Raw genomic sequence first — 8,047 nt, 5'->3', positions numbered from 1 at the left:
GGGCAAAGGGGACGTGGCACATCTGCTCACATCAGGGAGACTTTGGACACACGGGGTGGAAGTCTAAGTACCAGGAAGCTTGGTGTAAATGATATCCCTGCATATCCAGGGAGAGAGACGGCGATGAGAACATAGCATTGTATCTGCCACAGAAAACCAATGAAATGTATGGGGAAAGCAGATGGAACAGACAGCAGCATCATTCTGAGAGGTGCTTGGGGAAAGTTTTCCCAGAGAGGTAAGATTGGAGTCACCTTCGAGGACGATTAAGGAGGGATACAGAGCACATGCCCAGTGGAAGGAACTCTGCCGTCCAAGCTCCAAAGGCAGGAAGTGATGGTGTGTGCTTGGAGAACAGTAAGAAAGCAAGCTCTTCTGAACAACTGTTAATGGGTAATGAAGCAGCTGGAGGGGGACTGTATTTTGGAGCAACATGAGCTACAGCAACAGGAAAAGAAATAGAGCAGCATTGTGGTTTGCGAAGCCAGACTGCCCAGGTAACCCCAGGTAAGACCCAGATGTCCAACCAGGGAGTCAAAGTCACCCACCTCATCTCATTATCCCAACAAAATGATCCCTACTGATTCCACTGCACATGGATATCACAAATCCACACTGTATCCCCATGACCTCTGCCTTATCCCAAGCTCTTAGGATGGCTTACTTGGTGCCACAGACTGAACATCTGTGTCACCCCAAAATTTGTATGGGGAAACCCTAACCCCCAGTGTGACAGTGTTTGGAGATGCAGCCTTGGGATGGTGATGCTTTCATGGTGGTGTTAGGACATGAATACCAAAGAGACAGGAAAGCTCTCTCCTCCCCACTTTCTCTCCTTCCCCTTTCACTCACTCTCACTCTCTCCCCAACATGTGATGACACAGCAAGCAGGCAGATGTCTGCCAGCCAGGAAGAGATTCTCACCAGAACCTGACGTTGCTAATCATTCTTGACCTTGGACTTGTCACCTCTAGAACTGTGACATATACATTTCCATTGTTGAAGCCAGCCTTCAGTATTTGTTATAACAGCCCGAGCTAACTCTCATCCATCCTCTCCCCATCTCTGGTTCCTTTCCTATTCAGGATAACTCTGACACTATGCACCAGAATGACCTTCCAAAAAAACAAAAAACAAACAAACAAACAAAAACCACATCTCTAACACAGTATAACATAAGGGCGCCTTCCAGACCAAACCACTTTGAGGCTTTCTGAAAATATCACATTTTTCACGACTCCTAAATTTGAACATAGTCTGCTCATTTTAACAGAAAGGCCTCCACTTTTTCCTGCTCATAAGAAATCATATTCATTCTGCAAAGGCTTTCTGTAAGACTAAGTCCTCCCAACCCCTCCCTTAGTTAATAATTCCCTCCTCCATGCTTTTACACACTTTTAAAACATTTTATTGCTTCCATTTGTTTGCCTGGGTCACATCCCAGCACACAAACCGGGAGCTCCACTGAGAGCCAGGAATAAGCTCTCTTCACCTTTGAATTCTGGGGCCTAAGCCCTATGCCTGCTTCAGAGCATACACTCAGAAAATGCTTTTTCAGTCCAATGTGAAGTTAACATTATGGACAGTATCAGGGGTATGTTCTGGATCTAATATTCAGGCTTAACATTATGTGCTCCAGGATAATCACCATCATAGTAATAGCATGATACAGAATATTATAAAGGAGGGATAAGGTGAAGGAAAATGCTATGGACCCTGTAGGGCAGAATTCTTTAATCACATCTAATCGGTATTAAGACTTTATTCTGGGCCAGATGCTGTGCTAGGTGCTCTTAATATATTATCTCACTTAATACTCACCAAGACCCCTTAAGGAAAAATACTATTATTATCCACAGAGGGATTAAGCATCTCACTCAAGGCCATACAGTTAATAATCACGGGGCCAAGGTCTGAATCCAGTCACTATAAAAGAAAACCAATCCATGAAAACTGCCTAATGATAAGAGGTCAAGCTCAGGTATTAGGATCAAAGGCAAAGACACGGAGAGCAATTAGGGCATCATTAAAGCCAGAGGGATGATGGGATGGGAGAAGAACATGCACACATGAAGCTCCCTGCCCTTGGAGCAGTTTAGAAATAGGCTAAGTGTGTGTTCATAGTAGTGGCATGTTAAATATATGTTTTTAAATAGAAACCATACTTTATGAACTTCGTGCTATGTCTGTTGTAGACACAAACTTTTGACAATGGGAAAATAAATAGATACCTCATTAGGATCATTCTAATTACTGGGCAAGGAAAACAAAATGAGTCAGCTGTGGTAGTTAAACTAATGCATCAGGACGCCTGAAGGGAACGCCATAAAGAACAAAGTGAGATGTAAATCTAAGCAGCTATTTCACTTTTGACTGTTCTAAAATAAGCACTTTTCCCTTTTTATTAAATTTTAAAGGGTCTCTATCAATTAGCAATGTATTTATTATAAGTTTACTATAGATTCCCTGTCTGGTGGTACAGGTTGTAGAGGAATTTAAGTAGAAGGGGAAGGGGTGGGTAGAGGAAGGAAAAAGAGAAAAAGAGAGAGAGAGAAAGGAGTCCTCATTGTGGCTCAGCAGATTAAGAACCCAACATTGTGTCCGTGAGGATGTGGGTTCATTCTCTGGCTTTGCTCAGTGGGTTAAATATCTGGTGTTGCAGCAAGCAGCCATGTAGGCTGCAAATGCAGCTCAGATCCCATGTTGCTGTGGCTGTGGTGTAGGCTGGAAGCTGCAGCTCTGATTCCAACCCCTAGCCCAGGAACTTCCATATGTTGCAGGTGCAACTACAAAAAGAAAAAGAGAGAGAAAATTCCTCTGATTCCCAAGAGCTACATTATCAATTCCATTCTATTCAACACCTATGCATTAAACCTTCACCTTGCACCAGGGAAAGAGCTCTGTGTTGGGGATACTGGTGGGAACATCACAGATACCATTCCTCCTCCTAAAGATCTCAGTTTTTTTAGTGGACACAGAGAAATAATTAGGTAGTATCAATAAGACTGGGAAAAAACCAAGGTGCACCAGGAAAGGAATCTAAGGCAGATGTGGCAAATCTGAGAGGACTATGAGGAGGAAGTGAAACCTACACTGAGACCTAAAGAAAATACTTTCTTGCCAGGAGACAACTGAAGGAAAGAATCTTAACAGAGGAAGCAGACGCAGTAACACAAGAAAGAGCAATGAAGCAGAGGAAAAGGTAAAAACAAATAAGCTTAATTAGGAGGGCTGATGTGAGATGCAAGAGGGTGAGAAGCGAAAGATCAGGAGGAGCAGCCAGCAAGGGTGGGGGTGTGTGGCTGCCATATGGACGTGGGATGTTTTCCTACTGTTGACGAGGAGGGTAGGGAGAGGCAGGGAGGGAAGCATCCCCCAAATGTGCATTGTGGAAATCACTCTGGTTACAGCGTGGGAGATGACTGTGGGAGCAACCTTGGGTCAGGGGAACAATCTGTAGGCTGTGGCAGTGGTGTAGATAGGAGCTGCTGGTGATTGAGGCTAAGATGGCAGCCGTAGAAACAGACTAAAGAGAAAAGATGGGAAAGATACTCATGTTTAGGAAATAGCAGGAGGCAGCGTGGATGATGGAAAGTGATTGATGATGCCTAGCTATTGGCTGGAAAACCTGGGAAGGCAATGGAGTCTTTCCTCCACAGAAGGAAAGACTCAAAGGCACAGCAAGTGTTTCCTGGTGAAAACTGAGCTCAGCTTAGATCACCCTGCCCTTTTGGTGTCTGTGGGACAGCCAGAGAGTCAAGTCTTTTAGGCTGTCAGATATATGGATCTGCTGTTTAGAAAAGAGATGGAGCCTGAAGATTTCCATTAGGGAGTCATGACATGGAACAATGATGAAAGTCAAAGCATCAGACAGGATCACATGATGAGAATGTTTTGGGAAGAGAATCTGGGGATGGAATTCTGAAGAAAATCAATACTGAAAAGACAAGGTGAAAGAAATGAGCCCATCGAACTTAGTACTTAGTAAGAGGAGCAGCCGCAGGAGCTGAGGGGAAACCAGGAGGGTGAATAGTGTGGAAGGTGAAAGAAGAACTTCTCTCAAGAAGGAGGAAGTTGTCAGGTGTGTCACCTGCTTCGGAGAAGCCACATAAGTTAAGAACTCAAAGGTATCCATCAGGTTCAATACCAACAGATCACTGTTTTTCCTGGTGACAGACAGCTGCTCAGGAAAGTGATGGGTACAGAAGACAGCCTGTGAGTGGGTCAGAGGTGTACTGACAATTCTTTTAATACAGGATTATATCTCATTGGAGATGTCTAAACAGGGGATGTGGTTAATATGTGAGACTTCAATGTGTTTATATGCAACTGGGAAGGAGCTAGTAGAACAGGTAGGATTAGAAACAAAGGTGAAGAGAAGGGAGATTGAAAATGCTGAGAGGTCCTCAAGAAGATATGAGGAGATGGCATTCAGAGTCCAGGGGGGAGTCTTTGAGAGGAATGGGGCCAGGAAAGGCATAGTAATGGGGGCAGGGGAATTCAGAAACAATACAAACAGCAAACCCAGGATGTTCGTACCACCTGGGAGCAGCAGGTTTCCTGTTCACTCAAGTTTCTGCTCTAAACAAAGCCTGTTAGCACAGTAGACTGGATCACAGGCATTCAAACGCTAGAAAAGAGAGAGGAATCTTCAGCTCTGCCTCACAACTAAAACTTTTTTAAAAAACCGCTTGACTTCACACATCTTTGAATGCAAACATACACATTTACCAGCTTAGTATGAGTAGTGTAGAATGAGGTGCACTTCTGTTAGACATGTCCAGGGAATCTAATTTCAGGTGTTTATTAGCTGCCTCCTCTTCCAGGGCTGTCCCAAGAGAATAAAAATTTCTTACATTTAAGTAGAGCTTGACCAGTATTTTCTCTGCCGCATCTAGAATGCTTGGGGAGACTGTTAAAAATACAGATCCCTATCTGGTTTAGCCACAGCTGTAGGGTAGGTTGCAGCTGCAGCTCCGATTTGACCCCTGGCACAGGTACTTCCATATGTTGCAGGTGCAGCTCTAAAAAAACTCCTAAGTTTCACTACATCTGGAACAGAGAGCCTGGAATCTGCATTTGTATCAGGGTCCTTGTTGATGCCAGAGGACCATTTGGAAACCCAATGCTCTGTATCACAGAACAAACCTTCTTGCACATTATCTAATTTACAACATGTGCCAGGTGTCAGTATGCTCAGGTTGGTAAAAACTGAAACAAAACAAACTCTGCCAGCTCCATAAATAAAACAAGTGACCACTGTTCCTACAGGCACTAAGTCAAGCCAGGTGTATCTATGATGTATCTACTATGCATTAAATTCCAGGCTCAGCAAAGGGACTACAGAGGTGAATTAGATTCGGGGCTTGTTCTCACATGATTCTTAGTCTTTTGAGGAAGAAAGAGAAGAAAATCAACCAAGGATACCAATTTACTTTCACAAGTGTTTCCACACATTTCATGTCTATGACCAACATGTACATGGTACTGTGAGAGCATAAAGGATAGTCTCAATTAGGATGGTGAGGGGACATGTAGGAAGGGCTGATGCTTGAAGGGATTTTAAACGTGGAGTTGAAGCTAGATGAGGAAGGCAGGGAAAGTCATTCTGGACAGAAGGAAGAGCCAGCAGCACGTGTCTAACAGTGACCCAGGCCTCCCCAGAGCTCCACCATCACTATTGTGTGGCCAGTGATTTGTATCAATGCAAAAGTCATGCACGCCCCAAAAATCTGGAGGAATCACAGGGGAAAGATTAATATTGAGCTGAGACACCTCGGTATAATTCAAATCCAGCAAAAACTAAATTCACAAGGGCTTAAGTTTTTTAGCCAGAGAACATGCATGAGTCTTTAATGGCAAAATGAAAAGACGCCTCTAAAGATTCCACCCCACCTCAAGCCCCACACCCACAGTGTATGGAGATTCCCAGGCCAGAGGTTGAATCCAAGCCTCAGCTTTGGCCAGGCTGAATTCTTTTTTTTTTTTTTTTTTTTTTTTTTTTTTTTTTTTTCTTTTGTCTTTTTTTTGTTGTTGTTGTTGCTATTTCTTGGGCCGCTCCCACGGCATATGGAGGTTCCCAGGCTAGGGGTCGAATCGGAGCTGTAGCCACCGGCCTATGCCAGAGCCACAGCAACGCGGGATCCGAGCCGAGTCTGCAACCTACACCACAGCTCACGGCAACGCCGGATCGTTAACCCACTGAGCAAGGGCAGGGACCGAACCCGCAACCTCATGGTTCCTAGTCGGATTCGTTAACCACTGCGCCACGACGGGAACTCCCAGGCTGAATTCTTAACTCACTGCACCACAGTGGGAACTCCTAAAGATACATTAATAACAATATCCAGTTACAGGAAGGAACTCAGAAAAGTGTGGAAGCCAAACTTGGAAGAGGTCATTTAAGAAGAACTGGAAAGTCAGAGTGTCCGAGCATGCAAAGAGATTAAGGGGAAACAGGGCTGTAAGAATCTCTTTAGTCTTAGCTGTCGTTTTTGTGGTCTACAAAGAGGAGAAGGCAGGTAAGCTATTTAGAAAGATGGATAAGTTAGTCACAAGGAGGCTAATGGGAATTTAGAGAAAGAAAAATAGCAGGGAGACATGCAGTAGTACCTAGAGGGGACATAGGCAGCCATTGCTGGTTTCTTCAAAGTCTGGGTAATGTGAACATGCTATGACTCTGCAGGAATCCCGTTAGTGGAAAATACCCCTTAACAGGGAGACAGACGCCGAGAGAGAGAAAGGGAGGGTGATATCTGATGTTCTGACATCTGTCTAAAATAAAAGAGACACTATCTATCAGGATAGGCTGACTGCTGTTATAGATAACCACAATTCCCCCTGTCCCCACCCCGGTTACTTAACCCATTAGGATTTATTTCTCCCTCACATCGCAATCGAATGCAGACAGTCACCAAGGAGCCTGGACCTCTCTCCATCTAGTGGCAGCCCCATTTTTTTGAGTCTCTCTCTACATATGGCCAAATGGAGAAGAAAGTGCATAGAAAGTCAAATTCAAGGGTTCTGTTTCTGGGGCCAAGCCCATCACTGGCTTTCTAAATTTCTACCCACAGCCCACTGGCCGGACTACATCACATGGTACCTACCTAAGCACACATCAGGCAGGAACCTGTAATTTAGCTGCGTGCCAAGAGGAAAGGAAACAGGGCTGATGAAGACACAGCACTGCCTCCGCCCTGGATGGGTACACGGTGTTCTTTAGAAGACAGCAAGTGAGAATGCTGACTGCCTAAGGCATTTGCACAGGGAAGGGGCGGCTCCTTAAAGGCTAAATGCTGAAGCAGGGCATACAATAGACCAGGCCGCTGTCCTGAACAATACTTGTATACGTTTGAAATATATTTTGTTTAAAATTGTTGAACTAAATCATAGCTTCCTATGATAAAACAATGAAATACAAATTAAAAAGATTAGAGCTGAAAGTAATCTAGATTCCTTCATTCCTTTGTTTGGCATGGCTTTAACAAATACGTATTAAGTGTGTACTATAGACCAGGCATTGTGCTTAGAGCAGAAGATAAGCAAAGTAGACATGATTCCTGCCCATCTTCAAACCTAGAGGGAATACAAATAAAAGAATATATAATTTCAAGAGAATGTGATTATTTACTCCTACCTCTAATTTTGTTGCAATCACAATAAAAAAATGACAACTCTCTTATATTTACACAGGCAAAGAGGAGCAGGTATTTTTGTTTCCTGAGAATTACAATCTTTCTGAGTCACATAACCCCACCCTCCCCTCCCCCAACTAAAAGAAAGGAAAGTGTTTTTTTGGAAATTTCTGTAGGTTTTTAAGATGAGAAAAGAAGGAAGAAAGGAAGGGAGGGAGGAAAAAAGAAAAAAAAGAAAGAAAGAGAAAGAGAGAGAAGGAGGGAGGGAAGAAGGAAACAGGAGGGAGAAAGAAAGAAAATGAAAAAAGGAATGTAGGTATGCAGTTAAAAGCAGAAAAAAAGTATATTTTCAGCAAACAATGATGTAAAGCAGATGAAGAGAATAAACATTACTTCTAAATTCTACCTGGAGG

The sequence above is a fragment of the Sus scrofa genome, chromosome 3 (genome assembly GCF_054392235.1).
Source record: "Sus scrofa isolate SSC_HxYL_T2T_F1_AM1 chromosome 3, Sscrofa_HxYL_maternal_Yorkshire_Landrace_v2.0, whole genome shotgun sequence".
NCBI lineage: Eukaryota > Metazoa > Chordata > Mammalia > Artiodactyla > Suidae > Sus > Sus scrofa.
Note: the sequence above shows the minus strand (reverse complement) of the source record.